At 43.6% G+C, this 17,736-nt stretch overlaps 1 pseudogene; it reads right to left on the reverse strand.

Moving 5' to 3' along the window:
• Positions 1 to 5,410: 5,410 nt before the first annotated feature.
• On the reverse strand, positions 5,411 to 6,600 carry LOC127687837 (60S ribosomal protein L3-like; annotated as a pseudogene).
• Between the last annotated feature and the right edge of the window lie 11,136 nt (positions 6,601 to 17,736).

The following is a 17,736-nucleotide window of genomic DNA, read 5'->3' on the forward strand; positions in this document are numbered from 1 at the left end:
TCACAATACAGCATCAAGCTTAGGGTACATGCAGAGAGAAGCCAGGACTGGTGTGAACAGGAAAAGGGGTAAGCCAGCTGGGGTGGGGTGGGGTTAGAGTGTGGCCACCCTTTAGCGGCAAACCAAGGCCCAGTGTATTAGTTTGGGTTCTCTAGAGTCACAGAATGTATGGATAGTCTTTATATAGTTAGGGAATTTGTTGATGACTTACAGTCTATAGTCCAACTCCCCAACAATGGTCAGTAGCAGCTGTGGATGGAAGTCCAAGGATCTAGCAGTTTCTCAGTCCCACGAGGCAAGCAGGCAAGGAAGAGTGAGTAAATCTTCCTTCTTCCAATGTCCTTATATAGATCTCCAGCCAGTGTATAGCCCAGATTAAAGGCTGTAGGTCTCCAGCAGAGGGTGTGGCCCAGATTAAAGGCATGTGCGTCCATGCCTTTAATCCCAAATGATCTTGAACTCGAAGATCTCCTTGTCTTAGCCACTATGCTTCAAGATCTCTATACCAAGATCCAGGTCAGAAACTCGTATCTCTGAGCCTCCAAATTAGGATCATAGGTGAGCCTTCCAATTCTAGACTGTAGTTCATTCCAGATATAGTCAAGTTGACAACCAGGAATAGCCACTACACCCAGCCTGGGGTAGCAAGTGAATAGGAACAATACCGTGGGATGGCGATGACAATTGTGCTCAGCCCCCTATGATAGTTTGCTTTCTATTGCTTCGATCAACATTCCAGCCAAAAGCAGCTCATGTGTAACAGTCCCTCACTGAGGGAAGTCAGTGCAGGAATCCAAGGCAGGCACCTGGAGGCGGGGATGGTAGCAGAGACCATGGAGGACTGCTGCTGACTGAACGAGTCACGCGGCCCACTCAGCTCTCTTTCTTATATAACCCAGGACCACCCACCCAGGGTTAGCCCCACACGCAGTAGGCTGGGTCCTCTCACAGCAATTGTTAACCAACCTAGAAAATGTTCCACACACTTGCCTACAAGACATTCTCGTGAAGCCACTTTCTCCATTCAAGTTTCCTCTTCCCAGATGAGTCTAACTTGGGACAAGTTAACAAAAATAAAAACAAAACAACAACAACAGGTTTAGCCAACACACCCCCAGATGTGGGGAGGGGACATCTGACACCAACACCTGTGGTTTTGGACTGCTCTTTGCGCCAGAGGGTCATGCCTGGGCACAGAGTGTAAGAAGTGAGTACTCACTCCAGCAGCTCTGTCCTACCCACCCTGAAAACCCATACTGAGGTCTGGAGCGGTTATCTATGTGAGCCTCAGAAAAAGGCCCCTGTCCCAGATGGCAGGGGCTTCAGAGCACATATTGAAATTGGTGGCTCCTGGCTGTCCCAAGCAGTGGGACCAGGCGTGGAGAGCTTAGACAAAGGAGGAAAGATTGAGGCTGGAAACAGGTTTAAATTAGATTTAGGGACATCTTCTCACTCCTTCCTTCTGCCAGTTCTGGGTCTTATTACTAGGGTCAAAGTCTCAATGCAAGCATTCCTATGATTCCAAAGTGCCCAGGCACGATGGTAGATGTCCAGTATGGAATGTGGCCCATGGGACAATGACAGTTGGACAGAAGCCCCTTACCTTGTGTGGGCTGGTTTTGAAAGGTCAAGAAGGTGTTTTTTAGGTGAAGGGTAAATGGAAGGAAAGTCACTAATGGCGTTGGCACTGGAGAGGAAGGGGTAGAGTGGGCAAACCTTGCAAGCTGATACCCATCACCCACTGCCCAAGCTGTCTTTTCCAGTGTACTCTCAGGTAGACCCCTGAGGGGAGGGCCACAGGGGTTGCAGTGAGGTCATACTTTGAGTAGTGTCCCCCCAGCTGGGTAACAGGGCTGGGACATCTCAGAGCAAGAATCTATTTTTAAACCCCAATTGAGCCTCTTTTTTCCCAGGTCCAGGAGTATACCCTCTTTGCTTTGTGAGTGGCTGCAGAGGCCCCATGTTCCCCCCAGAACTTCAACCCTCAAGGCCTTGACTGGTACTATTTAAAAGCATCTTGATCCAGGCCAGAGAAAGGGGTAATTGGGGGCCTGAGAGATGAAAGGGGTGCCCCCCCACACCATGTGCTGCCCTTGCAGAGGGGTCAACAAAACCCTCCTTGTGGTCCTGCCAATTATAGCCTCCAAGGAGAGCGACTGGGCCAGACAGGAGACGTGACTACCCCCCTCCCCAGGGTGAGCTGGGGTCACTGCTGCCGCCCACAGAGCCCGGGGGCCTCCAGGTCAGCCTGGGAAAGTGGCCCTGGGCTGCAGCCCAACAGTCCTGGGGCAGAGCTGGCCCTCCTTAGCTGGAGGGCATGTCCACACACCCTGTAAGCCTGTGGTAATGAAGGGAGGGCAGGCTGGAGTTGCCCACATCCCAGCAGAGCACTGTGCTTTGGTGACTCTGGGGCTGCTGAGTCCAAGCACACCTCAAAATGCCGTAACCGTAATGTTATTCCACCACCACAGACACACTTTCAGGACCCCAGGATCTGGCCTCAACACTGCAGGTGGTGCAAAACATCTCTGTCCACTTTCAGCTAGTCAGAGCTGGCCTGGGTATCTGCACCTGCACTTCAGTGTGCACCGGGGGCGTGTCTGCTCCAGCATGCCAGTTCTAGACCCTGACACGGCTGCCCCCTGGTGTCCCCAGCCTTCCTACTCAGTGGTCCTCATCCAACCTAAAAGACACAGCAGCCAAGTGCTCTGCCTGTGTTGCTACTTGTCTGTTCTCTCCCTCCCTCCCTTCCTCCCTCCCTCCCTCCCTCCCCCCCCCTCTCTCTTTCCAGACCCATATTCTGTCCTCTCTTTATCCCCATTCTCATTCTCTGTCTGTCTGTCTGTCTGTCTGTCTGTCAGCAGGTCCCAGTGTCCCTTACCAGAATCCCCAGAACTTCCAATTCTTGGACCTGGCTCAGCAAGATGGCTATGGTGGCTTCTAATCACCCCTCTAAGCAATAAGCAGTTCATCAGCCAGGGAGAGAACAAATCACCCAGAGGTGACTTGTCTTGTTTCCACGAAGGAAGACAAGGCTGCCTTAGGGTCCTTCCACCAGCCTTGTTTTGTTTGTATAATTTGAAAGCGTTTTCTTCCATTGCTGCTTGATGAAGCCCTGTGATTTCTGTTTGTTTTGTTTATATTTGCTTTGTCTTCGCTGTCTGCTCTTTGAAGATACAAAAAAAAAAAAAAAAAAAAAAACCCACATCACAAAAATTTATCCCTCGCGATGATTTAACAGTTCAATATTAGACCCCTTAATCCACTTGGGGACTGGCTTTTGTATATACTAGAAGGGCCAGCTTTGTTTTCTACATGTGAGTCGTCCACCCTTCCCGTGTCCCTGGCTTCCCTGCCAGCCAGGCACAGATGCACATGTCTGTTTTGGGACTCTCTAACTGGTTCCATTGTCTGCATTGATCAGTGTGTTGTGTTGTGGTTGCGGCAGCTATGTCGGAGATTTTGAATCCATTCTGGTTGCTTCCAGCTCCAGCTCAGGGTTCTTTAGTTATCCCCAGACTTTCATGGCTCAACTCAAACATCAGGATTGCCCTTCCTACTTAAATGAATAGTAATACCGGGGATTTGGTGGACACTGATGAGATCTGTGGCTGTCTGTTCTGACATTATGGACGTTGTAAACAAAATTAATTTCCCTTCCATGAATATGGGCCACCTCTTGTCTATGTATCTGTCTCCTGGACGGGCCCGTTGGTGTTCTGTGCTGCTTCTTGTTCAGGATTTTTACTTCCTTGGCTAGCTTTATTTCATTTTTGTAGCTACTGAGATGGGATTGCTTTTTTTGTTTTCAAATAGCTATGTGAACAGGTAGCTTCTGATTCTTATTTATTCTTATTTATTAATTTTTTGCCATATTTTAAAATTAATTAGTTCTGGACTTTTTTCGTAGTCATTACTTAATGTCTTCCTTTCTGATGTTCAAATCTTTTTTTTTTTTTCTTATTCAATTGCTTTGACCAGGACCTCCAACACTATGTCGAAGAGAAGTGGCCAGGTGTGTGTGTGTGTGTGCGTGCGTGCGTGCGTGCGTGTGTGTGTGTGTGTGTGTGTGTGTGTGTGTTTATCTGTCTGATTCCTGAACTCAGAGGAAAAGCTATATGCCTGTCACCTTTGCATGTAATGTTATCTATATGACTGTCTTGCATGGACTTTTTGTGGCGATATACATTTTGTCTGTCATTTGTATGGTGTGTCGAGAGCTTTTTATCATGAAGACACAGTGCACTTTATGCAAGGCATTTGCTTGACCTTTCAGGAGCAAACAGCAAATGATCATTGTAAGTGTGCCTGTGCTGTTGTATCTGCTTTGCCAGTAGTTCGGGAAGGGCTGTTACTTCTGCTTATCACACATCAGTGCATTGGCTTATAGCTTTTTCTCTTCCTCTTCCTCCTCCTCCTCCTTTTTAATACCAAAGATTGAACCTAGCATCCCTATTCATGCCAATTAATTGACTGCCACTGGGGGAACAACGTCCCCCAGTGGAAGCTTGTATGTGTGTGTGTGTATGTATGTGTATATGTTTGTGTATGTGTCTGTGTATGTGTATGTATGTGTGTGTATGTGTGCATGTGTGTGTATATGTGTGTATGTGTGTGTATGTGCATGTATGTGTGTATGCGTGTGTATGTGTGTATATATGTGTGTATGTGTATATATGTGTGTATATGTGTGTATGTGTATATATGTATATAGGTGTGTGTATGTGTGTATGTGTTTGTATGTGTGTGTGTTTGTATGTGTGTGTATGTGTGTATGTGTGTGCATATGTATGTGTATGTGTGTATGTATGTGTATGTATGTATGTAGATGTGTGTATGTGTGTATGGGTGTGTATGTATGTGTATGTGTATGTATGTGTATGTAATGAATATGTGTGTATATGTATGTGTATGTATGTATATGTGTGTATATGTGTATGTATGCATGTGTGTATATATGTGTATATGTGTATGTATGTGTGTTTATCCCTGGCAGATCTGGTACTCATTATGTAGCTCAAGCTAGCCCTAACTTCACAGTAATCCTCCTACTGTCACCTCGCAAGATCCAGGACTACAGCACTGCACCTGCTCTGCAGTTGTGTGGCCCAGCATTCAGAGCTCCTCTGGAAGTGTTCTTTCCTCTTCAACTTTCCGCAAGAGGTGGAGAAGGGTTGACAGCTGTGCATCAAGATCTGCCTTTCTGCTATTCTGGGTCGCCTGCGCTGTGGCCCATGATTGCGCCCAGTGGCCCTTTGTCTTCCTGCGGTATCAGTTAAAACATCCCCTCCTTTATTTCTAAATGTATTTATTCAATACCTCACACTGTTTCTCTTTGTCTATCTCCCTGCTGCCACTGGACACATTTTTATTGATGAGACCCCACCAGCTAAGCAAAGTGCTCCTGGTATTAAGCACCTTCCTCCTTGGCAATGCCATCTTTCTTGAATGGTCCCATAAATGCTGTCTTCTCCTTCATGGTCTGGAAATGACCATGGCCAAACTTATAAGTGGTGCCAATGAGCTTCAGATCAATCTTCTCCAGAGCCCACCATTTGGTCTGGACCAGCAAGGACTTATGAAGCGTAAGCACTCGCTTCTTGGTTCCTACCACACAGCCTTTGAGCATTGGTCGTCTCACCATAATACACAAAGCCACTCAGTGGGCGGATGCTCTTGTCAGACAGGTCATAGTCAGTAGATGCATTGTTCTTGATCATTTTATCACCCTTGATGAGGTAACCTCGACCAATTCTGTAAATCTTCTTGTTAATCTCTGTTTGGTGATGGTAGCCTTTCTGCCCAGCTAGAGCCACAGAGAAGGCTACACGGGCAGGGTACCAGGCTCCAACACAGGCAACTTTTGAGCAGACCTCAATGGGTCTTTTGGGGCAGTTTCTTTGTATACCAATGACTGGTCACCCCTTTGTACCCTTTGCCTTTTGTCACGCCAATGATGTCAATCATCTTGTCCTGCCCAAACACCTGGTTCATAGACACCTGCTGCTCCAGCCTCTCTCAGGCCCAGTCTAGCTTCTCAGTCATAGTGCCCCATTCACCTATCAAGTGTGCCTTCTTCTGGTGCGCAGGAAGCAGATGCATCTGAGTGTGGGCAATTATGCAGATGATCTGGCAGTACTTCTTCATCCTGTGAAAGTCCTTTTCCAGAGGTTTCTTGTCTGTGTCATCCTATCATTTCTTACCATATTTGGTGAAAGCCTTCTTCTTAGATTTATGCCAGTTCTTATAGAAACACCTTCTACACTCATCACTGATATGCTTAGAAAATAAAGTCTTGAAGGTCTGAAGGCCTCATGGGGTTTCTCCATATCCCACAATGCCCACAACCACTATGGGTAGAGTTTCTACGATGGTCACAGCCTCCCCGACTTCTTTCTTGTTCACCTTAGATCCTGGCCTGTCAACTTCCCAGACGATGTGGGTCATGCCAGCCTTGTACCTTAGAAAGGTGGTGAGGTGAACGGTCTTGGAAGGGTCATCCTTGGGGAAGCTGTTTGCCTTCCCATGATGCCGGCTGTGCTTCTGAGGCAAGAAGCCCACAGACCCATGCCTGAGAGCTGAGAATTTCCAGTGAGACATCTTGCTACCACACGCTGCCAATAGAGCTTAAGTTCTGGTTTTTATTTTTCAATAGATGAACTCTAAGCCATCTATTTATTTATTTATTTATTTATTCATTTATTTATTTATTTATTTATTTATTTAATTTTGACTTTCTATCTTCTATTTATGACCACTCTGTTCTGCTTTGTTTTCATTTTCTAAGTTTTTGGCCTCTTTTTTTGCCAAGCCCTTGAGGTGCAACATTGGATTATCTTTACATATATATTTGCTTAAAGCATTTTTTGCTGTATCTCATTCATTTTGACATGCTGTTAATATTTTCATTTGTCTCAGTTCTTAAAATTTATTTTTATACACTGGAGAATTTTGTTTTATTGACACCTTTTATACACATCAGAATCTATTAGTGTGTACTGATTTTACATAGCGATGGGTTTTATAAAGCTGGATTCACACAAGTGTATTGCTGTCAGTGCTACATCAAAAACATTAGTGCCTTTCTTTGATGTCGGAATTTATTGAATTAAATATATTCACAGGATATAACACTTTCCAAAGCAGCTATTTTCCAGGTATTCTCACATTCCCTAGTAACCTAGCTGATATGAACACAGGTTGTTTTATTTATTAGTTACTAGTGTTAACTCTCATAATACATGTCACTCGGTAAATAAATCTATATTAGCAGTTTTATGTATGAACAAAGAATCCCTGGAAAGAAGCTGTGTCTGCAAAGGCTGATTGGCTGAAGAGAAAAACTTTGGGGAAGTTTGAATGTTGCAGACACAGAGCCTAATTACAATTATTTCAGATTATCTTTAGTCTCCTAAACTTCCATGCCTCATTCACCTCTAAATATGATTTAACATCCTTTCACCAACAGATAACAACTTTTTGGAGTGTACTAACTTAATAAGACCCAATTTTTTACCCGTCAAAGGACAAAGAATGCTACCAGATTGTAGGGGGTGGTTCTGATGCCTTGATGAGGAATCTGCATGTGAACACTGGAAGTCCCATTCCCCAATTGGTACTTGATCAATCAATAAAGATGCTAGCAGTCAATGAGCTGGGAGGAATAGACAGAACTTCGAGTTTTCAACATAGGCAGGCTAGTAGACTCAGGAGAGGAGAAAGAGATTCACCATGCTTTAGAGAGAGAAAAAGTCACCAGTCATGTAAGACTGGTCATTAGCGACTTTCTGGACTGGGCTTGGGGTAGAGGCTGGAGGTTAAAAAAATAACTAAGCTGGGGGCAGATTTATGGTGCTAAGCTGGTTGTGAAAAGAAGGATGCAATAGCAGAGGAAGGCTTAGAAGAGTCCGACCATTGAGCTAAAGCACTATAAAAGTAAGTTGTGTGTGTGTGTGTCCTTCATCTGCGGATCTGAGGGAACACAGGTGGGGTTAGTAGTATGACCCATCCAGAGCTTAAAGTAGGGTAATAAAAATTATATGCTACATCAGATAGTGTCTGGAGCCTATAGAAAAGATTTCTCTGTTTAACAATAACCTAGGTCTCTGATGTTTTTCCATCAATATATTTGAAAAGCATCTTGAATTTTGATATTCGTTGTCTTGTTACTATAAAAATTTCATCAATCTACTTCCATGTCTACATTCCTGGGCCAAGGTCACTCATATTTGGCTCCAAAATAAACTCTCCCTTATCCTTTTTGAGGTTATGCTTTTGCACGGAAACGTGTAAGCTAGAGAATGAATACAAAACGACAAAGAGGACACAGCTGACTTTCTTCAAGTTTCAGGACATGTCAGCTGGCAGACATGTCAATAGAGTCTGTTGATAGGCCAAGGAACCCACACAGGTTACAAGGAGTAAAGTGCTGCTGTGAATTAGGCCACTGAGGTCCCGGATGTGAGAATAGAGCTGCAGAAGCAGAAGATAGGGTCACTGCCCACAAAGGAACAAGGAATGGATGGGTGGATGGTCATGGTCCAAATGGGGGAGGAGGCAGATGGGCAGATAGCAACTGAGTAGGGCATATCAACAGCAGGGACCAAACCAAGCTGATGCCTAGGGGAAGTTGAAATTTTCTGCCTCTGGGCAGAAAATCACAAGTTGGTGAAATGGCAGATTGGTGGGGGCCATCAGGATTGGGATGCTGGTTGTCCAGCTCCTCCCAGGGACTGTGTGAAGGGCTCATACTTTGTTTATCTAGCTCCTCATGGAGACCCTCTGACAGACTCATGTTCTTTCCTTGGTCTGGTGTGCTTGATAAGTTCTAGGGCCTGGATTCCCATAAGATAATTTCTAACACACTTATGTGCCTCTACAGTCCCAATTGACCTTGACAAATTCATCAGGTGGCACCCTTTATACTCCCAGGAATAAGTCATTCACTAGTCAGTGCTGTATGAATATATGGTGTTCATGTATCCACCCAGAAACACAGTCTAGTCCATCTTCAAGATGAGAAGAAAGCCATTTTACAAATGGCTCTGTATCTTAAAGTTCCATAATGTCACTCCATTCATGCCCACTGACATCTCCACACCTACAAGCATAACTCTAGACCTATAGCTCATGAACCAGCTTTGCCTGGCAAAAGTAAAATAAAAGAGCTGTGTACCAGCTTTACCTAGCCCATTTCTGGTTATGCAACACCTGAATTGACTCAATCTAAAGCTGGCTAGAATCTCACATCCAACAGACCACCAAAAAAGAAGCCATTTTACAAATGGCTTAGAGTCAATGCGTAGCCTGAAAAGCCACTGTTTTACTAATATGGAGAAAGTCAGAGCAGGGTGCATGTCTTGTTCTTTGAGCATATTAACCACCTCTAGCTTCTCATTTTTATCTTCCCTCTTCCACTGGTCTTCCTTTTCTCAGACAGTCTTTCTTCTATTTCATGTCATATATATCTCTGTGTGTGTATGTGTGTGTGTATGTGTGTGTGTGTATGTATTATTTAAAAAATATCCACAATCTATGGTTCACATATTAGAGAAAACATATAATAATATTATTTTTGACTCTGACTTTTCCACATAACATGATGATCTCCAGTTCTATTGGTTGCCCTGTCAATGACATGTTCAGTTAGCTTTCTACTGCTATGATCAAATACCATGACCAAAACCAACTGGACCATAATGATGGAGATCATATGGCAACAAGCTTGGTGGCAGAAGCAGGAAGCTATGATCCAACACCCCAACCACATACTGAAAGAAAAGAACACAAAATATGCATATTTACAAAGGCTATAGATACTCAAAGCCTAATTCCAGGGACCTACTTCTTCCAGCAAGGCTCTGTATCTGAAAGTTCCATAATCTCACTCCATTCATGCCCACTGACATTTCCACGCCTACAAACCTAACTCCTGACCTATAGCTCATGAACCAGCTTTGCCTGGCAAAAGTAAAAATAAAAGAACTGTGTACCAGCTTTACCTAGCCCATTTCTGGTTATGCAGCACCTGAATTGACTCAATCTAAAGCTGGCTAGAATCTCACATCCCACAGACCACCAAAAAGAAAAGAAGCCCTAGGTCACATCACAAAAATAAAAGCGACATGAATCTCAAAGACAGCATGTCTCCCATCCAACCCACTCTACTTAGACAAAAGCTCTCTAACGAGAACTACCTTGATGAGCCCAGGACACAGAATTTGAAAGAATAATCATGAACATTAAACTTTAAGAAGTCTAAGGGTTTAAAGAAAACACCAACATACCCCCCATTGAACTATCAGAGGATAAGGATAAGTGCAGGGTGATGTCCAAAACAAATACAAAAATGATGATGACAAATTAGAATTTTAAGACCAAGTTCAGAAAGAGGATAGAAATACTGAAAGGAACTCAAGCTGGAGTTAAGATAGACCTGAAAACCTCCAAAACTCAAATACAGAATTCAGGAAAGCCTTACTAGTAGAATGAATCAAGTAAAGGGTGGAATAATGGAACCTTGAGCCAAAGCAGGGGATCTGGACCACTCAAAGACTATGAAAATTTATAATACATTTTTTAAAAAAACAAGAACTCTGGACACCACAGAAGGATCCATTTTTCCCTCCAAATTACAGGTATAAAAGATAAGGAAACACCCAGGGTCAATGGCATATACTAGCTCTTCAAACAGAATCATAGAAGAAATCTCCCCCAAATTAAGGAAGGACACAAGAGGCAGATACAAGATACAAGAAACTCACTGAACACCAAATAGAACCAAAAAAGAAATTTATCAGGGTGTACTATAGTAAAACACTTAATACACAGACCAAAGTATTCTGAAAGCAGAATTAGAAGGAACATAAGTCACATGAGAATAACAGCTCTTAAGAAACCAGAAGAGTCTGGAGCAATCTGCTTCCATTTTGTGAAGATCACAGATGACAATTTAGACTACAATACCCAGCAAAACTATCTTCCACAGTGGAAGGAGACAGAAAAACTTTCCATGATGAAAACAAGCTAAAAGAATTTATGACCAACGAGCCATCCTAGTGAAAATGCTGGAATTAATGTTTGAGACTGAAGAGAGAAGTAAGTATAGCTAAGAGACTACAGAGAGAACAGAGATAAGGCTGTAAGTTCTGAAACAAATGATGACTAAGAACTCAGTCAACATAGAAAATGAGTGTGATCAACACATATTCTTCTAATATCAAATGGTCTCAACTCCCCAGTCAAAAGATGCAGGATGATTGAAATGGATTAAGAAATAAAATTCATCATTCTGTCACCTACAAGCTAGTCTTACCCTCAGAGTTAGAAGCCCCCTTAAAATAAAAAGACAAAAAAGTATCTCAGATAAATGGGACCAGGAAGCAAGCAGCAGTCCCTATTGAAACAGATTTCAAGCAAAGACAAATCAGAAGGGACAATGAAGAATACTTTGTTCTACTCAAGGGGATAATTAAAAAGAAGACATCACACCTTTAAACATATATACAGCAAACTCTTACACATCTAATTTTATAAAAAGGATACTACTGAAATTAAAGATACAGAATAGCACTAACCCAATAATAGTGGGCGGCTCTGATACCCCAATTTCTCCAATAGAACTACATTCTAAACTTACACATCAGAATTAGATGTAATCATACATCAATAGATGCAGAAAAGGTATTTTCCACAAAACCCAAGATGCCATGACACAAGTCCTAGAGAATTAGACTGGAGGGAACATACCTTGACATAATAAAGGCTATATGTGATAAACATACAGCCAACAACATCCTAAATGGAGAATAACTAAAGCAATGCCATTAAAATCAGGAACAAGAAAAGGCTCTGCCAGAGCCTGACAAATACAGAGGCTGATGCTCACAACCAACCATTGGACTGAGCACGGGGTCTCCAATGGAGTTTTAAAAGGACTGGAGGAGCTGAAGGGGTTTGCAGGCCATAGGAAGAATAGCAATATCAACCAACCAGACACCCCCCCCCCTCCAGAGCTCCCAGGGAACTAAACCACCAACCAAAGAGTACACATGGATGTATCCATGGCTCTAGCTGCATATGTAGCAGAGGATGGCCTTGTCAGGCATCAATGGGAGGAGAGGCTCTTGGTCCCATGAAGACTCGATGCCCCAGTGTAGAGGAATGCTAGGGTAGGGAGGCAGGAGTGGGTAGGTGGGTAGAGGAACACCCGGGGGAGGAAGGATGGGATGGGTTTTAGTGGGGAAACCAGGAAAGGGGATGCCATTTGAAATGTAAATAAAGAAAATATCCAATAAAAATAAAGTAATATAATATTACAAACATGGAAAAAAGACATGGTTATGAACTACCCCTACTCCGTCTCTATATAGTGCTTGAAGCACTAGCTGGAGCAGTAGGCAAGAAAAGAAAAAGAATGGAAAACAAATAGAACTAAAATTCTTCCTATATGAAGATGTTATGATATTATATATGAGATCCTCCAAACACCTGGAAACTTCTAGATCAAAGATCAGTAGCCAAAGAAATCAACAAAATAGAAAAGTCAGGAGGGAAGATCAGGAGGATGGAGGAAAAGAGGGGGGAAAGAAAGGAGGGAGGGAGGGGAGGAGGGACCTGAATTACGAACTTCTTTCTACCCTGGGGATAGAAACAGAGAGTGAGAAGAAAGTGTAGCAGTCAGATTTCTACAGAACTAGGAATGAGGTTGTGGGATTGGTACTGGAGGGATGAAGGGGGGTAAATAAAAAAAACTGGGTAAAGTCTATCAGCTCCCCTAGCTGGAGTGGGGTCCCAGGGAACGCCTGCTGGAGGTGGGGACTGGGAAAAAGCAATGAGCAGGAGGGAGGGACATTAGGAGGTGAAGTTCTGTGTGATCCACTAGAGGTGGGCACTAGGCAGGGAGGGAGGGATGGATGGAAAGAAGGACAGACAGAGAGACAGAGATGGACAGAGATAGACAAAGATAGAGAGACAAAGACCACCAAACTAGCCTTCTTGGTTATAACAGTGATCAACTCTAGATAGGTTTCATGCAATTCTTGAATACATAGAGAGTCCGATACTAGCCAGAAACAAAGGAAAGCTCAAGTCCCAGAAGAGAGCATCCTTGTGGGTGATGCCTACATTAATTGGTGTTCCTTTGATAATACTCAGTACTGCAGTGGTGTGCAGGAGAAAACTGACGAGCTAGGAAGGCCCAGAGGTTGTCTTCATGGGCTTGCAAAGGAGCTAGACGCTATGATATTTTCTCCTACTCATCCTCCTCTCCTACTGACCCAGTCTTTGTCCCGCCACCTTCCTTTCTAGTTACACACACACACACACACACACACACACACACACACACACATTTAAAAATAAAAATAAAATCTGTTTATTTTTTTAAGTCGAAGGCAGCCATGCTTGTCACCATATTGGTGAATAGAAAAATATTTTTTATCAGCTACACATCCAACAGAAAGCTAATTTTCAAAATATATCAAGAACTTAAAAAAACTAGACTTTTAAAAAACCTGACAGCCCCTTAGTATATATACTGTAGCATCTGATTTTGTTGTGTTACGGGATTCCTGTGTGTAAGAGTGTATCCTTTCACCTATATGTGATTTTCCTGCTTTTTCTTTGGGTTTTTTTCTGTCCTATTCTGGTTCATTTGTTTTTGTTTTATCTCATCTTATTTTATTATTGTTATTTAGATGCTTGTTTTTGTTTCTAAGGAGAGGAAGAAAGGGTGTGGATTCTGATGGGAGGGCAGGTCAGGAGGAGCTCAGAGGAATTTGGGGAGGAGAAGCTATAATCAAGAGTGTATTGTATAAAAAAAATCTAATTTAGACATTATTTTTGTATTTACTTTACATCCCTATCAAAGCCCTTTACCTCCTCTCTTCCCAGTCCCACACTTACAAGCTATCTCCCCATTTCCCTCCTCCTTCTCCTTAGAGAAGGGGAACCCAGCCTTTGGGTACCACCCCACTCTGAGCCATCTAGTCCCAGCAGGTCTAGGCACTCCCTCTCCCATGGAGGTCTACCAGGCAGTCCAAGTAGGAGGAAAATGGCAGGGAGCAGAGACCCAGACAGTCCCCACTTTACTTGTTAGGGGACCCTCATGAAGACCAAGCTGCACATTTGCTACAAATGTGTAGGGGGCCTAGGTCTGGCTCCTACATGTTCCTGGAGCCCAGGCTCTCTGAGCCCCCATGGTCCCAGGTTAGTTGACTCTGTAGGTCTTCTTGTGGTATCCTTGGCCTCTCCGACTTGCTTACTTCTATTCCCCACTATTCCACAAGACTCCTGGGCTCTCCCTGATGGTTGGCTGTGGGTATCTGCATCTGCCTTCATCTGCTGCTGGATGAAGCCTCTCAGGAGACAGTTATGTTAAGTTCCTGTCTGCAAGCATAATCAAGTATCATTAATATTGTCAGGGGTTGGCTCTCTTACATGGGAAAATCTATTTTTAATAAAAGAAATATAGAGAAATTTAATATGCTAAAAGGGAGCTATAGAATTAAGCATAGTTTTCACATTAACTTAAATGGAGAAAAGCTCAAAGCATTTTCACTAAAAGCAGGAACAAGATAAAGTTGTCCACTTGAACTGGTATTACATAAATGTGCCTCTCTATACCTATTCAATATGGTCCTTGTAGTCTTAGCTCGAGCAATAAGATAACTGAGGGAGACAAAGCAGATATAATCTAGAAAAGACCTCAAAGTATCTTTATTTGCAGATGATATGATAGTATACACAAGTGACCCTAAAAATTCCACTGGGAAACTCCCACAGCTGATAAACACTTTCAGTCAAGTAGCTGAATACAAAACCAACTCACAAAAATTAGAAGCCATCCTATGTACAAATGACAAGAAGACTGAGAAACTAGGGAAATAACACTTTTTACAATGGCCTCAGATAATATATAATATGTCTGAGTAACTCTAAGCAACTGAAAAACTTCTATGATAAAAACTTCAAGTTATTAAGGAAAGAAATTGAAGAAGATATCAGAAGATGGAACAATCTCTCATGGTCATGGATTGGTAAGATTAATATAGGAAAAGTGGCCATTCCACTAAAACCAATCTACCGATTCAATGCATTCCCATTCAACATTCCAACACAATTCTTTACATGTCTGGAAAGAACAATGCTCAGCTTTACACACACACACACACACACACACACACACACACACAAAGACTTTCCAAACAGAACACTATCAGCACAGGCACTAAGATCAACAGTTAATAAATGGGATCGCATGAAACTGAGAAGCTTCTGCACAGCAAAGGACACCATTCATTGGACAAAGTGGCAGCCTACAAACTGGGAAAAGATTTTTACCACCTCTACATCTGATATAGGGCAAATGTCTAAAATATATAAAGAACTGTAAAGAAGAAAAACTTGACAATAAGAAAACAAATAACTCAATTAAAAATGGGGCACAGGTCTAAACAGAATTTTCAATAGAGGAAACTCAAATGGCTGAAAAAATTCTTAAACAAGTGTCCATCATCATTAGCCATCAGGAAAATGCAAACCAAAAGTTCTTTGAGATTCTATCTTATGCTTGTGAGAATGGCTAAGATCAACAGAACAAGTGACGGCTCATGATGGCAAGGATGTGGAGTAAGAGGAACACTCATCCATTGGTGGTGGAGTGCAAACTGACAGAAATCAGTGTGGTAGTTCCCAAGGGAATCAATCTACCTCAAGATCCAGCAATAGCCCCCTTGGGCATATACCTAAAGAAAGCTTCATCCTGCCACAGAGATACATGCTCAGCAGGGTTATTGCTGCTCTCTTCATACTAGTCAGAAATTGGAAACAACCTAGATGTTCCCCAGTGGAAGAATGAATAAGGAAAATATGGTACATTTACACAATGGAGAATTGCTCAGCTCTTAGAAATATGTCATTATGAAATTTATAGACCCTGTGCAGTCAGGGCGGCGGCAGCAGCAGCAGCAGCAGCAGCAGCAGCAGCAGCAGCAGCAGCGGCAGCGGCGGCGGCGGCGGCGGCGGCGGCGGCAGCAGCAGTGGCTGGTACAGCTGAAGGGCTATCAGCAGTGGGACCAAAGTGACAGGGTCCAGTTAGGCCCTATGCTTACAACCACTGGCCATCGCTGGCCAGCCAGGCTGCAAGCATCGGCAGATTTATGGTGCCTTTCACCACACAGAAAGCCACTTCAGAACTCTGCCTCCTGCTAGTCACGAGAGACTCGCCTCCATCTTGGTTCTCAGACTCCAGAGAGATCAGACAGACTGAGGTACGCAAACATAACCCGAGGCCAACATCGCGGGAGTCTAAGCCCAACGGGCGTTGGCCTGCACCCAGGCCCTGGGCTGTTTGGGGGGCCATCAGGGTGCCAACCCAGCCAGGAGGTTTTTTGCCCGGACCCGGGCGCACGCGCACCGCCATTTGCTTACAGGACACAAGAGAGCTCTAGCAGGCAAAGCTGGCTAACAGGCATAGCCCGAGCTAACATAGCGGGGGTCTAGGCCCCAACAGGCCCTGGACTGACCCCAAGAACTGGGCTGCTTGGTGGGCCATCTGTGTGTCAACCCGCCCAGGAGGTTGATAGCCCAGCAATCTCTCCCGGCACTTTCAGGGAGCGTGCGCACATGCCTTCCTGGCCACCTGACAGACCCAATTAACAGTCATAGCCCGAGGGGAACTTTGCTCGGACCTTGGCCTCCCAGGCTTTTGCCTAGACTCAGGGCCTGAGCAGCCAGGCTAGCCTTGTGTGCACCAACCAGGTTGGGAGATCAGCTGCCCAGCAGAGTGATCAGCATGCGGAAAAGGTCCCCTCAGCATACACCCTTCAGTACTCCCTGAAGGAGCAAACAGGCACCATCTGGTTCACAGACACAATCTGGGGCAAAGCACACTAGGGCTGCAAGGGCACCCAAGAGGAGGACAGCACATCAGCAATCTGCTACAGGGGAAACCCAGCCATCCAGTGTTGTAGAAATAGCCCCAGAGCCCCTCAGGAGGTTCAAACACCAGCCAGAGACAAGATCAACTAACTCCAGAGAACAAGATGGCAAAGGGCAAACGCAGAAACGCTAGTAACAGAAATCTAGGCAATATGGCAGCATCTGAACCAAACTCTTCGACATCAGCAAGTCCTGGTTATGCCAACACACCAGAGAAACAAGATTTGGATTTAAAATCACTGGACATGATGCTGCTAGAAGAACACAAAAAAAAGGACATGAATGAATCTCTTAAAGAAATACAGGGGAACATGAATAAGCTATAAATCCGTATAATGGAAACACAAAAATCACTTAAAGAAATGCAGGAGAATAAGGCTCAAGAGATGGAAGCCAATAAAGAAGAAACACCAAAAAAAAAAAAAAAAAAAAAAAAAAAAAAACCTTAAAGAAATGCAGGAGAACTTGAGTCAAGAGGCAGAAGTCATGAAAGAGGGAACACAAAAATCTCTTAAAGAATTACAGGAAAACACAAACAAACAAATGATGGAACTGAGCAAAACCATCCTAGATCTAAAAACAGAAGTAGAAACAACTAAGAAATCACAAAGGGAGACAACTTTGGAGATAGAAAACTTTGAGAAGAAGTCAGGGGCCATAGATGCAAATATAAACAACAGAATACAAGAGATGGAAGAAAGAATCTCAGATGCCAAAGATACCATAGAAACCATTGACTCAACAGTCAAAGAAAATGCAAAATGCAAAAAGCTTGTATCCCAGAACATCCAGGAA

Source organism: Apodemus sylvaticus, chromosome 6 (genome assembly GCF_947179515.1).
Source record: "Apodemus sylvaticus chromosome 6, mApoSyl1.1, whole genome shotgun sequence".
NCBI classification, from domain to species: domain Eukaryota; kingdom Metazoa; phylum Chordata; class Mammalia; order Rodentia; family Muridae; genus Apodemus; species Apodemus sylvaticus.